Here is a 23275-nt window from a genome sequence, read left to right as displayed (position 1 = left end):
GTAGCATGATTCTTAATTGGTGCTGAGGAAGACACCACAAACAGCCTGCAGTCTGAAGTAGCCAACCCAGATAGATGGTCCTGGGGTCACAGAAAGCACCGCCACACCTGAGGACTTCTGTATCAAAAGGAGCGTATACAGAGAGACAGAGTAAATCCACTGCTTCATGGGGTTGATATTGTCAGTGCCAAGACTGAGGTCATCAGAACCGGATGCAACAGACATCCCACATTTCAAGGTTTCCTGTCTTTCCTCTATACCAGGAATTTTATACACAGAATAAAAAAATTCCAAGCATACAGCAGGAGCCATAATCAACCTGAAGAAAATGCCTCCGAAGGTTATCTGTCAAGTCTATACATATAGACAGATTCTGTCGTCTGACTAATAAAGGAAAGCAAGCTTCAGAATATACTCTTTTCTATGACTGTCAGAAAAAAGCTCCTTTCAATCTTTTTATGCACCACAGATCTCAAGAATCCAGATATGATTCACATCAGATCTGGTCATCACTGACAGGTTTCAGAGTAACAGCCGTGTTAGTCTGTATTCGCAAAAAGAAAAGGAGTACTTGTGGCACCTTAGAGACTAACCAATTTATTTGAGCATGAGCTTTCGTGAGCTACAGCTCACTTCATCGGATGCATACCGTGGAAACTGCAGAAGTCTTTATATATATACAGAGAATATGAAACAATACCTCCTCCCACCCCACTGTCCTGCTGGTAATAGCTTATCACTGATTATCACTGCTTATCACTTATCATAGCTTATCACTGATTACGTCTCCTACAGCTAAGGGAGAAACATTTGTCATGATAACTTCTCCCACAGTTTTGTGCTTGCTAGTGTGATCTTCATAACCAAAACTGAAGAAAGAGTATTTAAAGTCACCTGTGCAATGTGGACAACTTGTTGAGAACGAACTTCAAAGAAGCTCCTCTACATCCCAGTAACTTTGCCTGCAGTGACTGATAAACAAAAACAGAAAGATGAAAAAGACAAATCCTTTCTTTGCATCACCTCTGAGTCTTACCCAGACAAGCTATAGCTAGTCCTTATTTACACCATTTTCCACAATATTTTTTACCAACAGTCTCAGCAAGACTCAGTTCACCCAGGAAGTAGCCTCTGGGTTTCTTCAGGTACTTCAGGAAATGCTTATCTTTTGATAGTCTGAGGAAGAGAATTAACTGAAGATTCAGACTTTGGATTAGGATAACAAGGATCTCTAACTCTTATCTACACTTCAGCAAATCAAAGCAGCCAGTCACCCCATTAGTCTGGATTCCAGATCTAGACTTTATGAGCAGACTCCAACTAGAAGATCCTTGATTGTGTATTCCTCTGCTGCCTTGAGAGGCTGCCTGGACACATCAACAAGTAATGCACCAATCAGAACATCTCAGATTACTACAGTGCTTTCACCTACCTGCCCTCTCCCCACAGCCCCCCAGTCTTGCTTTACTCCTACAGCCATGCAAGAAGCCCATCTTTTATTAATTGCTAAAGTTATAAATTTATGTTTTATGCCATCGAAAAAGAGGTATTCCAAACCAGTTATCAGAGAAGACATTATGTGCTAGCTCCTTCTCTTCAAAGGAGAGCAGCTTCCAAATTCATATCACAATTTCAGTGAAAGAGATATCAAGATGGTAACCAAAATATGTTTTTATAAACTCAAAAAGCTCATGGCCTGCCAAGGTTAAAATTCCCAAGTACTTTAAGTTTAGCCCTGGGGTATTCATGACAACAAAAAACAAAAGAAGTCATTTCCTTGGACCAGTACAGCTTCTTGGTTCAAGTCTAAGACTGACTACAGAAGTTCCAGACCTATGTAGTTTTCAATCCCTAATTGTCATTTTCTAATGAAGCCTTTACTATTACTATAATATTACTAGATTAGTACATTTCCAGTATTTAGTCCTGAGGCCAAAGCACTAGAGAAGTACTACTGCTACCCCAAGGGCATAATTCTCATGAATTATGAGACCACCAGGTCTAGAAAGTACTACTGGGATCCTTATTTAATATGGGAAAGTCTTTTTTTAAAAAATTATGTTATTCTCCTTTTATGAGCCAGAAGTTCATTTCAGAAAGCAGTGGGACAGAACTGATGTCCTATCCATAGTTAAAAATAAGGTTTGTAGGCTCTATTTGTGCAGACCAGATATACTGTTTAACACCTAGCTAGCAAATCCTACTTAAGCAGTAGTTACTGTTTCCCTGGCATGCACAAACATTGTGCAAAAAAATTACACAAAGATAGTATTACACAAACCTTAATGTCAAAAAGTAGGAACTGAACCAAAAAAATACTCGGAATCTAACAAAACATTTACATTCCAAGTGTCTTCAGTTAAGAGAATCAGTGACCTTTGCTACAAAAAGCTTCACCAGTTCTCCACACAATGCTTTCTAAAACATGCCACAGAATTCTAAGTTTCTATGCAGTATTCAGCGAGGTATGCTTTTCACTAGAAGGGGAGTGGGGAGAAAAGAGATTTATAAATATTCAAAAAGACATTTTGTTTGTATGAAGTGAGAAATAACGGAGTTTAATTTTTAGACAATATAAAGACTGGAGAAGCACAAAGCATGTGAATGACTTCAGAAGTAGGTCTGCAACAGTAAAAGATAGATCAATTGCTCTACAAAATACCCTGTTATCCAGTGGGTCAGCTACACTAGATTTGAAGAACTAAGACTCAGGGGATCATTGGCTCAGAAAAAAAGGGATGAAGAGAATACATTAAGTGCACCTTTGAGAGCTAAACTCAGCCAAGTTGCCCTGGAATCCAGAACCTAGAAAGACTAGGTTACTAGGCCAAGACCCACTTCCTGTAGCAGGGGAAAGTCTGATCCTAGATCTTCACCAAGCAATAGCAACAGATTGCCCACTCCAGCAACTGGAGAAAAGCAGCACAAAAAATACACCCAAATTAGAGATTACATCCTACACAGATTGGCAACTGATTACCTTCCTCCCACAGTCCGGATGGGCAAGTCTTCCTTCAAGAGAACAAAGCCTGTACCACCAAACACAGGTTCACGATACTGCTGTACTCAACAGGAGCTGGTGTTTTCTAACCTGGCCTTTGTACTCAAAGGGAGAGAAGTGCATAAGCTCAGAAGATAGTGCCTGAGAACCATGCCACTAAGCCTCAAATTCAAAACCAATAAATGTAAAGAGTTTTTCACATGTGTAAATTAGATTGTGGAACTAATTGCTATAGACAGTCATTAGCAAGATTCAAAAGAGGTTGGACATTTATATGGATATCAATACTATCCAAAGATATAATTAGTGATAATTTTGGAAGAGATATTAAGCTTCATTCTGCAATTACACCTAGCTATTACAGACCAGGATGAGACATACCACCAAGATCAGATGTGACTACCCCACATCTTCATATTGCTGGGTTCTTGAATCTTTGTCTGAAACAGTGGTTCTCAACCTTTTGGGGCTCAGGACCCTTTTGTAAACCTTGATGACCTGTCATGACCCAAAAAATAGCTTTAGTATAAAAACCATCTGGTTTACTAAGTATTTTTTACCCACAATATAATATACACATTAACCTAGTAAGTACTAGATAAGTACACCATGTAACCTAGGGGTTCTCAAACTGGGGGTCGGGACTTGGGGGTCACGAAGTTATTACATGGGGGGTCATGAGCTGTCAGCCTTCACCCCAAACCCTGCTTTGCCTCTTGCATTTATAACGGTGTTAAATATATAAAAAAGTGGTTTTAATTTATATGGGTGGGGGTCACACTCAGAGGCTTGCTATGTGAAAGGGGTCACCAGTACAGAAGTTTGAGAACCACGGATGTAACCCAATAAGTACATTTAGGTGACCACTCATTGAGAAAACCTGACCTGAAACATATGGTACTGGCCACTGTCAGAGAGAACACTGAATCAGATGAACTTCAGATCCAATATGTAAATTCCTATATTACCGCTGTTCTCTTCCTTAAAAATCTATGAACACACTAGTGACTTTTTAAGTCTACTTACAGCATCTAGACACTACTACACTTGAAGAGGATAAATCCAGCTCCATATGTGCCTGCTATTGACATTAGCCACAGAAAACCTGGAGAAATAGCTTTTGAGGTTATTTCTCCGCCACATCTGAATAAAGGTTTCTCCCACCTAGTATTACTGAACTAAACTGGTGCATAACTACACCATATCGTTTAATATTGTGCTAAAGTCTGGTCTAATAAGGCTTTCATACATTGCTTTTACCATTATTAGAATTAGCTTTACCAGTTTGGAACTCAAGGAGTTTGGGCAGCGACTACTGATCCATTCTGTTAAGTTTCTGCATACACACATTTCAAGAAAAATAAGAGAGTCCTAGGCAGTTTACTGAAATATTTTAGTTGCCTGCGATGTTTTGGGGTTTTTAAAAAATACTTGGCTAGACAGCCACTAGCTAATTTTAACTATTAAAAACTCTTCTTCAGAATTACATGAATCAGATAACAGCTAATTAAGTTTAGGAACAAGCCATCATAGGAGCAATTTATTTAATTTCATCTCAACGCACCCTCTTTTTATGAGCATTTGCCATTTAAACAGAATGAAGTAACTGTTCAAACAATTTAAGTCTCTCTAATAAGACACAAAACAAAGATTCCTGGGGGAAAACTGACATGAAACTCAATTCATTAGGAATAAGAATTTCTACACATTAAACACTGACAGAATAATAGTGCCCCGAGCCCCTGAAGATTTTACTGTACTCTTCAGAGAGACTAGTGCTTGGGGACCTGAAGGAGAGTACAAAGATGTAGGCCAGCTGGCTATGCCACTCTGATGACCCTTCACTGCACTCAAGTGGTGGGAGGTAGAAGAAAATCTTGAGAACAGACTAAGGCCAGCTGCACCACACTGCTGGTCCCATCCCTCAAAGAGTTTTCTAGATGTTCTTTCTTCAGAAAAGTTTGTTTTAATTGACATTTAGAATAGAAAGTGCAAAGTACAAGATAAAACAGTGCATAGTGAAACCAGAGGGCAAGCTAGCTGAGCCTTATAAATGGTAATCCACATCTCTAACCTGTTAGAATTCTTTTTTAGAACTTAAAGGGGGGTGTGTATGTATGTATATAGGGAAGAAGCGGGGAGGGGAAAGGGAGAAACAAGTGGATAAAAGTTATCTAGCCCTTCAAAAGTCTTCTAAATACAGTCCCACAAAAAAGAGGCTAAAAAGGAATCTTATTAACTACAGAGTGACAAGTCCTCTGATAGTTTAAAACTGGTTAAAAGACAAGAAGCAACAGAGTAGGAATAAATAGCCAAATTCTCACCATGGAAAGAGGTTAATAAAGGGTTACCCCACGATGAGTATTAAGGTTGGTGTTCTCTGTATTGATTAATAACCTGAAAAGGGATGAATAATGAAGAGGCTAACTTTGCCTAACAGGTTGTTTGTTTTATTTGGTTTATTTCTTTTGTTTTTAAGTGTTTAAAAAAAAAAAAACCTGTAAAAAGGCCACCAAGATCAGGTGTTCTTCCAGAAGATATGCTATAGGAATTATTTTGGGGAAGTTCTATGGCCTGTGTTATATAGGAGGTCATGCTAGATAATCACAATGGTCCTTTCTACCATTGGAATCTATGTATGAATCTAGTAAGGCTTGTAAGGATCTTCACAAAGTCCCAACAAAAACACGTTGTGAAGTATGGGGTCCACAAGGCCAAACTAGTAAAAACCTGAAGGAATCATTTCAGCTACTTGTACACCGTTATTGGTTTTGAGTTTAAGAAAGGGAGCTATTTATGTAGACAACTCAGTAGGCAGTAATGGTTACAGCAAATAAAGAGATAGAAAATATATATGCATAGACTCCAAAGCCGACTGTGAAGATTACAAAGCGATCTCACAGAACTGTGAGACGGGGCAACAAAATGGAGGATGAAATTCAATGTTGATAAACGCAAAGTAATGCACACTGGAAAACATAATCCCAACTATACATACAAAATTAGTGTGTCTAAATTAGCTGTTACCACTCAAGAAAGAGAGTGATTATGGACAGTCCTTTGAAAAAGTCTGCTCAATATGCAGCAGCAGTCAAAAAAGCTAACAATGTTAGGAACCATTACGAAAGGGATAGATCAGACAAAGTATCATAATGCCACTAAATAAATCCATGGTATGCCCACACCTGGAATAATTCATGCAGTTCTTGTCATCCCATCTCAAAAAAAGGATATATTAGATTTGGAAAAAGTACAGAGAAGGGCAACAAAAATTATTGGTGGCATTGAACAGTCTTTATATGAGGAGAGATTAAAAAGACAGGAACTGTTCATTTTAGAAAAGAGATGACTACGAGTAGGTATGATAGAGGCCTACAAAATCATGGATGGTATTGAGAAAAAGTGAATAAGGAAGTATTATTTATCCCTCCCCATAACACAAGAACCAGGGGTCACTCAATGAAATTAATAGGTACAGTAAAAGCTGTGTTATCCAGCCCTGTACCAACCAAAAAGCTCTATAAACTGGCATTTCTTATCTTCGCAGAAAGTCCGATTTACAGTCCGGCCAACAGGAGCTGCGGAGCCAGCTCTCAGGGTGGGGCAGGCGCAGAGCCGCCTAGCTGCGCCTTTGCCTAGGAACGGCAGGGAGAGGTCACCGCTTGCAGGAAGCCATCCGAGGTGAGTGCCCCCCAGATCTAGCACCCCAAAACCCCTCCTGCTACCCAACTCCCTGCCACGAGTCCCCTCCCACACCCAAACTCCCTCCAAGAGCCTGTGTCATGCACACCCTCCCATGCCCCAACCCTGCACTCAAACTCCCTCCCTCTTAGTTAACTGGAATTTTTCACTTACAGGAAACATAAGGAAGTACTTCTTCATACATCACAGTCAAGCTGTAGAACTTGTTGTCAGGGCATGCTATGAAGGCCAAAAGTATAATTGGGTTAAGAATTAGATAAGTTCATGGGGGATAGGTCCACCAATGGCTATTAGCACAAAGTGGTCAGGGACATAACCCCGTGCTCTGGTTATCCCTAAACCTCTCACTGCCAGAAGCTGGAATTGGATGACAGGGGGTGGACAACTTGACAAATGCCTAGTTTTGTTCATTTCCTCTGAAACATCTGGCCCTGACCTGTCAGAAGACGGGATACTCTGCTAGATGGACCATTGGTCTGACCTTCTTATGTAACACATAATAAAATGCATTTACCAAGCACCTCTGACCCACCTCACCTACTCTGTCCACTGACCCTTCTCCCAAGGATGATTCTAACATTCCACACTTCTCAAAAGCTTCAAACAGCTGTTCTGGTTGTATAAATAAGCCTTCCTGAGAAGTTGTTTTCTTCTTACTCTCCCTAAAAGTGAAATTTGCCTGCTTAAGGCCTCAGGCCAGGTGGAAAACGTTCAACTTGAGGTCTGAAACTTCATTACCTTGTGTGGCTCTAAAAAGGAGCTTTATATACCTCTAAGCCTGGAAGCGCCCATAATATTTGACTGTGTGTCAAAGAAAGCTATTCAGTGATTTTGTAAGTTTTAAAAATCTGTTTTTCCCCTTTAGTCCTGTACAGTCGGACCTCTGCATTTAAGGCACTTGGCTTTATGGATAGAGAGATTAAAAGTTTCACTGGAATCATTTCAAGACTAGTTTATTTCTACAGTAGTTAAATATTGTACATTGGTGGTTTTGACACCCTCATTCTTCAGGGAAAATCTGAATTTTTCCCTCCCACGGTATAGTACTATTCAATTTAATGCATGAAAGAAAGTTTACACATCCTCCTCTGAAGAATCCAGATTTAGCTTCTACTTCTAGAAAGAGGATCATAGCCTGGTATCTTCACAGTCAATATGTTAGTCCTTATGTTTAATGTATCACTTTGTCATCAGAGGGTTTTTTTGTTTATTTTAAACATACACATGTTAAATATATTGCAGAAGTTTGGGAGACGCTAACAGAAAAGCCAACAAGAGAAAAATTATGGGAGAACAAATGGATATAGGATTAGTTATGCAAGCAAACTCTACAGGCTTACGTGTGTTATTTAAAAAGGCTTTCTGCTGTATCATCTATCTTGAAAATGCACAAAACTGGTACAAGATATAGCGCAACATAGACAAGACAGTTCCCTTCTGCGGCCCAAACTTACTCTCAATCAAGACTAAACATATGTAGTTTACTACTAACAGTAAACTTTCAAAAATAAAATGTTAACTCAGGAAATACCTAGAAAGCGTTTTCCCTATTTAAAAAGGGACCCTGGAAGGCCCAAAATTTAGGCTATTAAGTTTAAACACCTAACAGAACTATGGTTTTTACTATTGTATGCATGTGAATTTTGTTTAGATTTAAACATTTGTCTGTAGCATTTGTAATCCCAAACATCACAGCATAATGCTAGAGCATGGGAACCAAAAAGTGAAATGACTCCCCCTTTTCATTCCCTTTGGGAAATGCAATGTACAGGGTAGAAGCAGTATAAGTATTGAAGAGTGCGCACTTTGTTTTAATCCCAGATGTTATTTGTAATATAGTTAAGTACAGAACTCTCCAAGTTTATTTTAACTACTCTCCTGTAAATAAAAACAAATTCAGTTGAGCAAAGTGGTCTATATTTCCAGTTAAATGAAGTTATGGTTTAATTGATGTTTAGCACATGTAATAGGTTAAATGGTTGAACATGCAGCCACAACTCTGCCCTCCCTCCTCCACACTATCTGCTTTGTAACTGATGTCTTAAACTTAATGCTTATGTACACGGTACTTTCTGGATGCAAAAACTAAAAATTTCTTTTTCTTCCATAAGTACACTAATTTCATTGGTACAATGGTCATACATCTTTCCTTAGAGATTTTATTTAAATTATAAAATTCTCTTCTCTATAACATTCATTTTGCCATCAGTTTTCCTTTGCAGACATACTTAATAAAAGTTACTGTTTGAGGCCGTCTTGAGAAAAATGTGTGCAGTTGTGGTCTTTTACCATTTCATATGTAGCCTGCTTGCATTTTTCATGCAATTTATCCCCCACTTGACTAAAGCTTAAAATACTACTTCCACCAAAAATATATTTTTTTTTAAATATATGCAATAAACTGAGTGAGAATGTACAGAGAATTAAAACAGTTACCAATTCTGAAAGTTAATCTCTAGTGGTGGACCCATATACCCAAGTAGAGCCAAAACAGTAAAGAGGACTCGGCACAGATAAGCTGACCCATATGGGCAGACCTCGCCTATGCGATCAGGTCTTTACATCGCAAGTTCTTTTGGGCACAAATCCCATCCTCCTGTGTGTAGTATCTAGCACAAAAGGTAATGCACGTGTTGTCTGGGACCTCTGAACACTATTGCAGTGTATGAACAAGTTAATAAGGACTAGCCAGGTTTTTACTAAGGACCTAGATGAAAGGTCCTGTTTTTATGGAGGACTACTTTTTGGGGGAGGGAGAAGAAGGAGGCAAAAAGCTATTATTTTTCTAGTCCTCACTGATCTGCCAACAATATGGTGTCTTTAAAGGCAGACTGACAGATAAGCCCCTTCCAGTCGATGGACAAGAAACCTGTGCTGGGGAGGGAAGAGGGAGAGAAGATAGCCAGTATTAATGATTAGAAGGAAAGCTTTACGATGTCCTCCCATTTTGCTTAACATCCAGAAAAATCACATTTGTAGATGAGGTGTTCAAGATGCCCCTTAGAACAAGTGGCGAGGGAAGAAGAAAAAACAACCCACATTCAGCCAGGATGTGGGCTTGTTAGTTATGAACTGCTACATATGTGCACGTGCATGGAAGGATAGATGATCAGCAAAAGCAGATAAACAGGAGAAAGATGCAAGATGAAGCAGCCCACCTCACCCCCAGACCTACACTTCCTATCATACATCCTTCAGCAAGTGACTTCTCTTTCTAGAGTCCCACCATATTGCCTCTTGGCATGTCAACTGTACCAATTTCATGTGCAGCTTAAACCACTGACCCAAGGAAATTGGAGCATCTGCTGTGAGGAATGGGAGGACAGTCAACCCCCACGTATGTTCGTACACACACATTTATAGCACTATCCCTTGGGTCCAGCTGCCATTTGTTAGAGAGATTTTCAGACCCAAAAACATCTGCCTAGGAACAGCAGGGAGAGGTCACCGCTTGCAGGAAGCCGCCCGAGGTGAGTGCCCCCCAGATCCAGCACCCGAAAACCCCTCTTTCAGTTTAGAAACCTAGTATTCCACCAAATCAAGTACCCATTCAACTGTATTTACTGAAGCTGATTGACTAAACTTACATAAGTATTTTGCCAGCCAAAGAAATCAGATTTCCACTCCACTCTTGTTTTTAGAAAAACATGCCCTGTAAAGGAAACTTGACCATGATGGTTATACAAAGGATTCCAGAAGTCTGAGTTGTGGCTGAAAATAGTTTCTACTTTTCTATTTCAACACACTTTTACAATAATCCACTTGCTCTGTAAAAAGCCATATGCGGAAGCTGCATCCCTTTTCATTCTTACATCTGGGTGGTGGGGGTAACAGAAGCTATTGCATAGGCAAGCGATTGGTGGACTTACATGGATGAGGTGGAAAAGATAGCATGGATCAATGAAATGTGGAGAAGTAAAGGAGGTTGGGGACAGTAGGTGTATATGGGATGTACTCCAGGAAAGGAACAACAATGAAAACGTTGGTAAAGGCTGGAGCGTACGTTGCCCCCCTTCCCGAGGGCCCCCAGGCAGTGGGGCTCAGGCTTTGGCTTCAGCCTCAGCCCTAGGCCCCAGAAAGTTTACCACCAGTCTTGGTGACCCCATTAAAATGGGGTCGTGACCCACAGTTTGAGAACCCCTGAAATAGAGGGATTTTATCCTTGCTGTAAATGAGGAGCTCAAGGCAACCTTAACTAGAGTCACTACCATAAATCCAAATATTTCAGTACCTCAATACACTCTCCTAACTTAGTCTTCCATGAGCCTGTAGCAAAACATCCATTAATTTCAATGGGAAAATTAGGGCCACAGTTATTAGTTTAGTTCCAGAAACCAGGTTCAGAAATGCAGCCTGAGTTGGCTGTAATTCCATCAAACCACCATTACCATTATTTCCGGTTCCCCAAATGGCTAGTAATGTTTATTAAAATAAAAGTAAGTCACCCTCTTGCCTTTTATATGAAAACTTAAGTCATAAAATACCTATCCTGACATTTTCAAATGGGGACATACTTTATTGCATTACCGAAATCACAGGTGGCACACTTAATTTTACATCTGTACGTGAGAAAGTATCAGTTTAACATCTTCCATGGCATTAAGGAATTTGATACCAACACACAGATTTTTGCTTCAATACAATAAAAGCCGTACTTATTCCCCAAGATAAATCTATATAGATCCATCTTTCTAATACATCTAGTAGTTCTGGAACCAGCACTTCAATCAGTGATGTAATATCTTACTCTCTGGCATAGGTTTGGGAAAAAGTCTCCTCACAATAAAATAAAAATACATACATTACAGCCAAGAGGTTGGGTATGTGACTTCCAACTCTGGAAGTTAGCTGAACTAGATATTACAGAATGCTAGTGATGTAGCCCCATTTTACAGACTGAGACTTGGAGGAGCTTAAATTAAGCTTACATTAAGTTCCAGGGCTAAAAAGAAGTCCGTGGTTTCTGTTCTCAACTCTGGCACATCTTTAGAGTCCCCCCTTTTCTTTAAGTGCAAGAAAATAGTTCCTCAGTTTCATCATCTTTTGTCTTGCAGTAAGAATTTCCACACAACAATGGCGATAATTAATAAAAACACAAGTGCTATGCACTTTTGAATGATGTACTTTAGGGGAAGTCTAGTATTTTTAAGGTGTAGGAATTATTAATTTTTCAGTTAGTGCCTTATTTTTCAAAGTTCTTATCTGACTTGTCCTCAGCGCCAAGTTTCCGAATAGATTTGCGTCACAAGGGACTAAAAGGTAGAGCACCCATCAGTGGTTAAATCTTACCACTTAGGAGTTCAGGGAGACATGGTGGGGGAGGCAATATCTTTTATTAGAAGTTTAGCAGTGTCCTGTCCAAATATTAAACGGGACTATTGAAAGCACAGTACTGGTGGGGGAAGAGGGAGAAGGTGGCACACATACGCAGGCGTCCAGATGTGCTCCGTCACAAGTACTGAGCAATATAGCAGGCCAATATTTTCAAATGTGTTTCTGAGCAGTAGTTCTACCATTATACCTCTCAAATGCTCTTCATTCTAAGGAATAGTGAGTCTCTAAGTTATATACTTATATGCCACACAAGTCTGGTCTCTCCTCCCTTTTGTTGTTGGAGGTTTACATCAGAAACAAGGCATTGTGAAACTAAGTTTACAGAAAGTTTTAGGTATTTATTTTACACTAAAAGAAATTAATCCAACATCATTTGAACCAATGTATGCAAGTAGCCATGTAAACTTTTTATTCCTCTTCTCTCTTCCTTCACCCCACCTTTTTAACTTGCCTCACTCAAGTCTTGCCTCAAATTGGACTTAATGCACTGCAGCACAGGAACGGTCTTTTCCTAGGTATAGCACCTACTACAGTGGTGATCTGATCCTAGTTGGGGCTTCGGGCACTAATACAATACAATACAAATATAGGATTAAAATAACTACCGGCAATAGTGTTAGACTTGGGCTAATTCTCTAACAAACTTTGGCAGATGAACCATACAGTTCTTATGAATCTAGACTCAAATCACACCCCCTAAATATATTTTTTTTCCCCACAAACAGCAGGAAGCAGCGTACAAAGGCGTGTAATCGAACTTATAAGAACTTGCAGTAACTTTAGATGAAAAGTGTGCCCCTCCCCCCCCATAAAATATGTTATGAAGGTATATCTATGTTTTGGAAGTGTTATATCACATCACACATTATATGAAGGCAAACAATTCACTAAAATGGTGTAAGAAGAGCCTGTGGCTGAATTGGGCCATCCACATCTTTCATACGGAGTTATGGCCTACAGAGGCTACAGGACCCAGCTCCATGTAGCCTCAAGCAGATTTGCTGCTCAAACTAAGACAGAGCTGTACATGTTGTATCCCAGAGTTTTCACTTGAACTCCCTATTTACGATCAGGATGGATACAAACTGCTCCATTTTATGCAGATTAGGGATAGCTCTTGAGCTCTGAAGTTGCTAATGTAGCAGACCTTGGCTGAACAAAAGGAGACCCATGATGTGATATATTATGGTTCCACCTATCCAAAATTTAAAAAGTTCAAAGTTAACAGAAAACTTGAAGGCTGAAAGCCATTATACACTTCACAATCAAACTGGGAAATAAAAGGTTTAAAAAGCATGACCTTTAAGAGAAAAAAGCCCCATCATCTTGAGGGATTGTGGAGAGGTGGAGAAAATGGGGGAGGGGGGAGGAGAGAGTGGGAGGGAAAAAAAGCAGTCACACTAGTGATGGACATTAAGAAAAACAAGTTATGACTAGCAGCATCGTTTCACAGTTGTTGAATAGAACATTTAATACGAACAATAAATGAATGCAAAATTAAAGCTACGGTTTTACAAACCCAAAGTCGGGCACAGTTCAAAAGTATGGCCTCCTACAGTAACTTTGCTTCATTGCATTTTGTATTAATATGCATGACTACATACATGTATTAAATTAATAAAAATACTAATACCAATGCAAAATACACAAATATAATGCAACAAATTTAAAGTTTCTGTGAGAACCATAATGTTAAACTGGCTGATTTTCGGTGTGATTAAAATAATAATCTGACCATCGCATTAAGAGTTCTTGAAGCTCATTTCTTTGTACAAAAGAAGAAATTTAGGGCAGATCTATTTCTGTATCAAGTTTCTTCAAAAACTCCTCAGACAGCAGGCTAAATAAGAACAAATAAAGCTGTTTGAGATGCAGACTTCTAATTCCAGGATACAAATTAGAAGTCTTACTAGTGAAATCATGTACAGAGTCCATTTTTCCACACCCATGCTTGGATAAATAATTCCAATCAAATGGAATTTTACCAAAGCTTCGATTTTGAGAAGTACAATATCAGGTGTGTTCAAGGAGTGGAGCCACAAGACTGCCAGTTAGCATCCACAGGACAGATCAATCTTTTAAATTATACAGATCAACTGCTGAAGTTCCAGTTGTGATAAATCAGTGAGACTGTCAACCTATTAACAAAATAGAATCATAGAAGTGTAGGCCTGGAAGAGACCTCAATAGGTCATCAAGTCCAGACCCCTGCATCAAGGCAGGACAAAGTAATAACTAGACCAGCAGTTCTCAGAACTGTGGGTCGGGACCCCAAAATATGTAAACCTCATTTTAGTGGGGTCACTACGGCTGGCATTAGACTTGCTGGAGTCCAGACCAAAGCCTAACCTTGAGCCCCACCACCTGGGGCAGAAGCCGAAGCCAGAGGGCTTCAGCCCTGGGTGGTGGGGCACAGGATACAGGTCCCCCTGCTCAGGCTTTGGCCTCCCTTCCTGGGGTGGTGGGGTTCAGGTGGGCTCATGCTTCAGCCCCCCTCCTGGAGTCATGTAATAATTTTTGTTGTCAGAAGAGGGTGGAGGTGCAATGAAGTTTGAGAATCCCTGAAGTAGGCCATTCCTGACCAGTGTTTGAGTTTGAGACCCCTGGGTTAGACAAATGACCACAAGGGCCACATGAGAATTAATGCATTGGCCCGAGAGCCGCATCACTGACACCCCCACTGCCCCCAGCCCCATTCCAATCCTTCCATGAGGCCCTGCCCCTGCCCCGCCCCCATTCCAACCACTTCCCCAAAGTGCTGCTCTTGCCGCTCCTCCAGGTACCTCCCCCAAAAGCTCCCATTGGCTGCGGTTCCCTGTTCCCGGCCAATGGGAGTGCAGGGGGCAGTGCTTGGAAGCAAGAGCAATGCACAGAGCCCTCTACCCTCCCCCCCCCACCCCCCCTCTAGGGGCCACAGGGACATGGTTCCAGCCGCTTCAGGGAGTGGTGCGGGGCTCGCAGGCTGTAGTTTGCCCACCTCTGGCCTGGAGGTAGGCAGAGGGGCATGGGGAACTTGATGGGCCACACAAAAGAACCCCGCTGCGTGTTTGAGACCCCCAGTCTAACCGGTTATTAAAAAACTCTGACAGAGATTCCACCATCTCTCCAACAATTTTTTCCAATGCTTAACTACCCTCACAGTTCGGAAGTTTTTCCTAATGTTCAACCTATACCTCCTTTGCTGCAATTTAAACCCATTGCTTCTTGTCCTATCCTCAGAGGTTAACAAGAAAAATCTTTTATGCACTTGTAAACTTATGTTCCCCCCCCCCCCCCTCAAGTCTTCTTGGCTCCAGTCTAAAACTTTTTTTTTTTTTTAAAAAATCTTCCCTAATCAGTCATGTATTGTAGACCCTGAATCATTTTTGTTGTTCTCCTCTGGACCTTCTCCAATTTGTTTACTCTTTCCTGAAATGTGGCACCCAGAACTGGACATACTACTCCATCTGAACTCTTATCAGCACAAAGTAGAATGAAAGAACTGCTTTTCACGGTTTGCTTACAACACTCCTGCTAATACATCCCAGAATGATGTTTGCCCCCCCCTTTTTTTTTGTCAAAAGTGTTACACCAGGGGTCCCCCCAAACATTCTGTCACACCCCTTTACCCATAATGGAACCGGTGTCCCCCTCCCTCCCCTAGAACCATGGTCAGAAGCAGGGCTACGACCAGGGCAGAGCAAGGCTGGGTGGTGCCCCCAAATCATTGAACATCTCCTGGTTAAGACATGGTGGTCTCTTGCCCTACTTCCTATCTTTCCTATGCTGTGGGATAGTTAGCTTTTGTGATCTTCATACCCTCTGAAAAACTGCCAACACTCTCAAACTGCTTTTCCCCTTAGACTTGCGTCCCATGGGATCTTACCTACCAATTACCTTAGCTTGCTAAAGTCTGCCTTTTTGAAATCCATTATCTTTATTTTGCAGTTTTCCCTATCATTCCTTAGAATCATGGATCACTTTTGCCCAAACTGCCCAGCACTTGCGACTTCTCAACCAGTTCCTCCCTATTTGTCAAAATCAAATCTAAAACAGCCTCTCCCCTAGTTGCTTTCTCCACCTTCTAAAATAAAAAGTTGTATCCAATGCATTCCAGGGACTTGTTGGATAATCTGTGCCCTGCCGTGTTATTTTCCCAACAGATGTCTGGGTAGTTGAAGCCCCCATCACCACTAAATCCTGCGCTTGTCATCTAAACTGGTATTTTTAAGAGCAAGGTAAATGTTTTCAAAAAAGCCAGACATTCTTCAGAGAAAAGCTATTCTATATTATATCCTGCCTTCCCACTACATAAACTTTGAGAAACAATGCATGTCCTTCAAAAAAATGCTGTAGTCGATTTCTCCATCAACCCGCCCCTGCTCAGTTTGGCTCCAACATGTAAAACTCAATCAGTTCAGAAACAGCCTGATAACTCTTTGTGCCATGCTACGTAACTCTTCCATTGGTATGAATAGTGGCAATGATGTTATATGATTTTCGTGAAAACTTTTTTGCAAAACTAGCATCTAATATTTGTTTGCGGTTGCCAGTTAAGTAATACAGTATGATTAATTTCCGTACTCTTAGGCCCTGATCCTACAACTTGATCTGTACAAGCAGAACCCTCTGCTCATATGAAGCCCAACTGAAATTAATAGGATTGGGTCTGCTTCCACACATCTAGCTGCAGAATCAGAGCCTTAGACAACTTGTTTAAATTATATGCCCAATATAAGGCAGTTTAGACCGAGAGTTTAGCAGGTTTAACAAGAAAGGCTTTATGAAACTTAAAGCAAGTGTTCTTGACATATAAAGCAGTTATTTCAATATAAGTATCCCCTTTCAATGGTTACAACTGTAGGGTCTTATCAGTAGGGTAGCAGTTCCCAAAGTGGGGTCACTCCATCAGCAGATGGGGTTGCAGCAATCCCATGTGTGAGGTCATACAGTACAGATACGCCATTTTGTAAAGCAAAATGGCATCCTCCATGTTGCGTGACCTTTCATGTCTGGTGTCTATGGGGGAGGTCATGCTACGTGGAGGACACCATTTTTAAATGGCGTCCTCCATGCTGTCTGGGATCACAGGAATCAATACATCTGAACATGGTGTCATGCAGGGAAAGTGTTTGGGAACTGCTGCATTAGAGCATAACAATCATACGGTAAAACTGATAAGCCTATTTCATTGTTTGACGTGAGATATGAACAAAGTTCAAATGGTGAAAAATAAATTTGGTAAATTCAGTTTTAGTTATCCAACAAAAAGGTCTTTAAAAAGGAATTAAGAGTATATCCTTTAATATCACAGCTGAAAATGCTATTGATAATGTAAATCAATACATTCAGTCTGCCTGAGCCACATAACTCCCTCTTTTACAAATGAAAGTCAGGACAACTATGCTTTCATACATCAGTCTTTCCCAATGTAAAATAAACGTATAAACAGTTAAATTAAGAACTGAAGAATGACTGGAAGATCTTTTTAATGTATACATTAAAATCTATTTTTTCCAATATTTGAGCTGTTTTAGTATTTCATGCAACTTGTTTTCATTGTCCAGAGTAGTCCATTTCACTTGATTCAGTTATTTTCCATCTTTTGGGTTTTCTTGCATTAGCATAATGCCACAATATTTGATTTGAACACTGTAGATCTTCTTTTAAAAAAATTCCAGTGAATAGCCTAAAAAAGTACACACACACTTCTTACCGGGCATATGCTCAGTAAATTTGCCTCTTTTTTTTTTAAGCCCACTCCCCAAAATTTTTTTTCCTGCTAAATTTGACTTTCAGAGTCCCTCTAACAAAGTTTTAGAATTAAGAAAGAAAACAACCTCATTGGCTTTAAGACTAATAGAATTTTATATATTTTTTAAAAATATGGACTGCATTAATGATCTGGAAAAAGGGATAAACAGTGAGATAGCAAATTTTGCAGACGATACAAAATTACTCAAGGTAATTAAGTCCAAAGCAGACTGAGGAATTACAAAAGAATCGCACAGAACTGGGTGACCAGGCAACAAAATGGCACATGAAATTCAATGTTAATAAATGCAAAGTAATGCACACTGGAAAACTTAATTCCAACTATACATACAAAATAATGAGTTCTAAATTAGCTGTTAAAACACAAGAAAGATTTGGGTCATTGTAGATAGTTCTCTGAAACATCCACTCAATGTGCAGCACTGGTATGCCCACACCTGGAATACTGTGAACAGTTCTGTTAGCACCATATCAAAAGAGATATGTTAGAATGGGAAAAGGTTCAAAGAAGGGCAACAAAGGTAATTAAAGCTTCCATATGAGGAGAGATTAAAAACATTGGGACTGTTCATCTTTGAAAAGAGAGGACTAAGGAGAGATATGATAAAGGTCTACAGAATTATGAATGGTGCGGAGAGTGAAGAAAGTGTTATTTAACCCTTCATAACACACAAAAACTAGGGGTCACATGATGAAATTAATAGGCAGCAGGTTTAAAACAAACTAATCGAAGTACTTCTTCACACAAGGAACAGTCAAGCTGTGGAATGCCTTGTGAAGGCCTAAAATACAACTGGGTTCAAAGAAGTTCATGGAGGATAGCTCCATCAATGGCTACTAGCCAAGATGGTCAGCGATACAACCCTGGGTGTTCCTAACCTCTAACTGCCAGAAGCGGGGAGTGGATGACAGGGCATGGATCACTTGAAATTGCCCTGTTCTGTTCATCCCCTCTGAAGTGCTTGGTATTGACTGCTGTCAGAAGACAGGACACTGGGCTAGATCAATCATTGGTCTGACCCAGTATGGCCACTCTTATATTCTTATGCAATATTCTGTTTCTTTTATAATATAAATGTATGAAAGAATACTTAATAAACATTGACAGCCAAGATGTTAACTACATAAGCCTCAAGACATGTCCAAAAAAAGTTGTCAGTACAAATCACTGCTTCTCAGGTATGTATCCACTTTACTAATATAGTCCACTTATAGCAACCACTACAGATATGCAGTATTAGGAGCTACATATTTAGCTAGCACAAGATAACTTTTGCTCTGTTTCCTCCTATAAATAACTTTGATTTTTCTCCCCATAATTAGCACAGACTGTATCCTGTATCAAATGACACCCCAATAACAGATGCACCCCTTTTTTGTTTTACAATATAATATACATACTGTCATTTACTGCCTCTTCAGATGCTATAATGTTAAACTGTTTCCTTCAGCTGGATAAACAGCAATGCTCTTGGCCACACTGTAAAGACGATACAGGTGTGCCTATGAAAAATGTAGAAGCTAGATATTAAATAGGAGGGAGACAAGAGGCAGGAGCCATTTACATAGTCTTCCATGTTAGATTTCTGATATTTTTGGATTATCCCATTGTATCTCTGGATAAAATGTATTGAGGCATTGTGAAAATATTTACATCGAAGTAGTAAAAATATCTTCCAGCAAACACTGGACAAAATGTATTGCCATAAAGAGAGTACATAATAAATTACATCTTTATAACCAAAGACTTCTAAAGAGAATATTTTAGATACTAAAAAAACTGTTCATAGAAACATAGGAAAATTCAGGTTAAACTTTTAAAAACTATGGAATACTATCATTCAGATTCCTTAACGGAGAAAATCTGAACTTACTATAAAATAAAGCCCAAACACAAGAATTCTTCTATGTTTTAAGTGTTCTCATCAGCTCCCTCAAACATGCAAAGAATGCAAAGAACAACTGTGTGTGTTAAAGTCTTAAAGAAAAGGAAAATATAAACCCACCATTACCTACCTTTAACATGGTCTGACAGGAGACTTATCTTACTATTCAAAAAAAAAAAAAAAAATCAAAGCAAAAACAAAAAACAGATTCCTAAAATACAACTAAGTGGCATTGTAAAATTTATTGCAGGAACAAAAATCAGGGTTGGAAAGTTTTAAGTACATGTTTCTAAAGGGAATAATCTATCAAACCACAGGAGGTGACCAGAACTGCCATCATTGCTGTTAACACAAAGAAATGTGTTTTGGGGGTTGCTGAGGGGGGGGGGGAAGAGAACAAACACCCAACAATGGCTACCAGACTCCAGAGGAATTCTTGGGGATGGGGTGGGGGGGTTATCCCACACAAGACACAATTTTGGTTTAAAAAATTAAGTAGTAATGTTACTACGACATAACTTTAATTACTACATTAAGCTTTCCAATCACGTCAACTAAACTTCCCATAAGTCCTAACATACAAACTGGATTTCTAAAAAACGTAACGTAGAAAAAATGAAAGCACTATTCATAATACTTCTCTATTCCCATCCAAATCATAATACTTTGCACAAAACTTGCATTCAAAGAGAAGAAAAGTAGAATACTGGAATTCAATATAGTTTTTGCAACTTGTAGTAAGTGAGCTATATATTATATTAAATATTTAAGATATGGGGTGTTACAGGTTGGGCTAGACACAAACTGCTGGTTTTCTGCAATTGAGGCCTACAGAATACAGTCTGGTTACTCCAACATAAAATTTTCTAAAAGTTTACCACCATATGGCTCACCCAGCCATCACTGAGCAAAGTATTAACAAAATAATTATAGCCAGATATTTTATGTTTATGTCTCATACACAGAATGCACTTATATATTCTAGTGAAAACTCTAGTTGAGTAGAAGTTTGTATTTCACAACACAGAACAGAAAAAAAAACAGTTTAGACAAAAAACATGGATGAATATTTCCTAGGGATGTGATATAAAGCAGCAGCAATCCTATTTTAAAAGTAATTAGACCAATATATAATAATCATTTTAAACAGACTAGTTTTTATTTTAAAAAAATCAGATTTAGGGGACTGTAAATTGCTGTTATATGCCTACACTTTGCCCCATGCATATGTCCTCCCCATAAGCAAATCTCTAAGTTACTTTCCAATTCAAAAATGGGATAGTTGTACAGGGATAAACAAAAAGTCCTCGTTGGCTTGATCATGCACTCATCCCTGAAAAGCTTCAATAATCATTTAAACTTTTAATACGATCCTAAATTAAATCCCATGCTTCATTAAGGAGACTTTTGGAATTTTGTGCTCTGAACACTGAGAATCCAATTCACAGCACACATACATGAAGTATAATTAAGACATCTTCAAAACATTTTACTTACCAAACACGCTCAAAGACTTGCGCTATTTGTACAAGATTAATCACATTTTAAAGCTGCAAAACACAAAAATTCAGGGCAATCTAACAGTGAAGCCTGCAACAACTGCTCACATGAGCTAATTTTAATGAAAGCACAGTGGACCAGAAAATAGATTTGACCAGCTGGCTAAACTCATCCTGAGGCCTACAACTCAGCATGCACATTTAAAAAAAACAAAACAGTTATCTATCTGTTCTGATTTCCCATGAACAGTACAGGCTCCTCTCCATCAGAGGACCTAAAGAACTGTTACTACTATAAAGCATTCTATTTTTCAAAGAGCTATTTGTTAGAACAGTTAGGAAAGATATGATATGACGTAAATAAAAAGAGGGTTTATTTTTAGAACTCAGCCAAGATTTAGAAAAAAAGATATACATGATACTAAAATACAGGCCATCTCCAGAAAAGCTCCCCCTAATCTTAAAGTTACCCCTTTAAAGTGTGCAAGGTTTCCAGTACAATTTTATTTGACCTTTAAAGATCTCCTCTCCTTGGCAACTGATTTTTGCTGGTCACTTGGGTGATTGCAGAGAACGAACTTCACTGCACTTAAAAAACCTCACTGTTTAGAAAAAAAGCTACAGTCAATGTGAGTTTGTCATAATAATCTTACACTTGCATCACATCTTTTACCCCAACGGATCTTGAAATGCTTTAAGCTATACATACATGAGAATTAGTTCACCAACCACAAAGGCATTTGCTATAAAAAAACCCAACATTTTGGAATGAACGGCAAGAAGTCTAATGCCGATATTGTTGAAGATGTGTATCTATATTAACATAACTTGGTTCCTTTGCATATGCCTCAACTGCTGAAGGAGTAATTATTTAGCTCTTAAAATATTTCAGGATGTATATTTTATGACATAATACAAAATCATGTGCTAAGAGCTAGTGTTTACATGAACATCAAAGAAATTTCTCTTTGCAAAATTCATATACAAATGCATATATGCATTTACATACGGGCCAGAGAATTCTTGGCCTAGAGGAGCAGCTTTATCTTCTAACCTATAACAGTGCAATACATAAAACCTAATTTTAATCTAAGCAGCAATTATTGATGTTACTACATTTTTATTCTGCCAAAAACAAGTTTGTTTCCACTCCAACTAGAAAACAAATGTAAACAGCTGAAAGGGTGGTGGGGAGCGAACATTTATTATGAGCCTGCATTACCTGTCACCAAATATAAATATTAAAAATTACTATGACTAAAACTTGTTAATAGAAACAAGAGGTTATTATGTTAAATACAACTCCCTTATAAATATTGTCACCAATTTGCAGCCATGAGTGAGGAATCACACCTCCCCAAGCAAGTAGTGCTCAGTATATACAGTAACAGAAAACCATTAACACAGGTAATAGATGATCTCCCCCACTTCCACACAAGCACTATGCCACCCTTCAGAGTACATACACACATTCCCACCCCCTATCCTATATATCAGCACTACACAAGTCCCTCCTTCCCCTCTCACACTTGGGATCGCATGGGTACAGAGCACCCCTCCTTCCAAACAACAGAATAGGCCCCTCTGGCCAGTCCTTTTGCCCAGCACTTGTATGCTCTCCGCAAGAGAGATCCACTAAGGCAGAGGGACCAAGTAGGTGCCTTGCTACCCTGACCTCGGTGCCCATCAGACAATACCCAAGCTATTGTGCCCACAAAGCCATGCCCAGCCCCTCCATTACCCCTTGTGAAAGATATCTGAGTGGCCACTCCCCCAGCTGATCCCCCAAACAGCCAGTACCGGTGCCCAGCCCCGCTGCCTGCCTGTTCCCCACGCTTGTAATTGTGCTAGACCCTTGCCCCTGTCAGCACCACACACACAGGACCAGCTGGTACCTGTGCAGGCCTGGCTAACAACCCCCCACTCCGCACCAGTACATGTGCTCAACCCCGCAAGTTACTCCATATACAGCCAGTACCTGTACCTGGGCCCCGCTAGCTGCCCGCCCAAACACACACACGGCAAGTACACGTGCCCTGCCACCTCCACGGCCCAGGGACCTGTGCCCGGCCCCGCAGCTCGCCCCTGCCCCCCCCCCA

At 39.7% G+C, this 23275-nt stretch overlaps 1 protein-coding gene across 7 annotated transcripts in view; it reads right to left on the bottom strand.

Annotated features, from left to right (window-relative positions):
• The window catches only part of FAM53A (family with sequence similarity 53 member A), a 101989-nt gene that overhangs the window by 75589 nt on the left and 3125 nt on the right, over positions 1-23275 (bottom strand). For 2 of the 7 annotated variants that reach the window (XM_075128110.1, XM_048849128.2), the window contains exon 2: positions 895-971. The exons of the other annotated variants lie outside the window; for them this stretch is intronic. The gene's annotated coding sequence lies outside the window, so the exon portion shown is untranslated. The remainder of the gene's footprint in view (positions 1-894; positions 972-23275) is intronic. 7 annotated transcript variants of the gene reach the window in all.

The sequence above is a fragment of the Caretta caretta genome, chromosome 4 (genome assembly GCF_965140235.1).
Source record: "Caretta caretta isolate rCarCar2 chromosome 4, rCarCar1.hap1, whole genome shotgun sequence".
Classification (NCBI taxonomy): domain Eukaryota; kingdom Metazoa; phylum Chordata; order Testudines; family Cheloniidae; genus Caretta; species Caretta caretta.
This window is presented reverse-complemented; position numbering and strand designations above follow the sequence as displayed.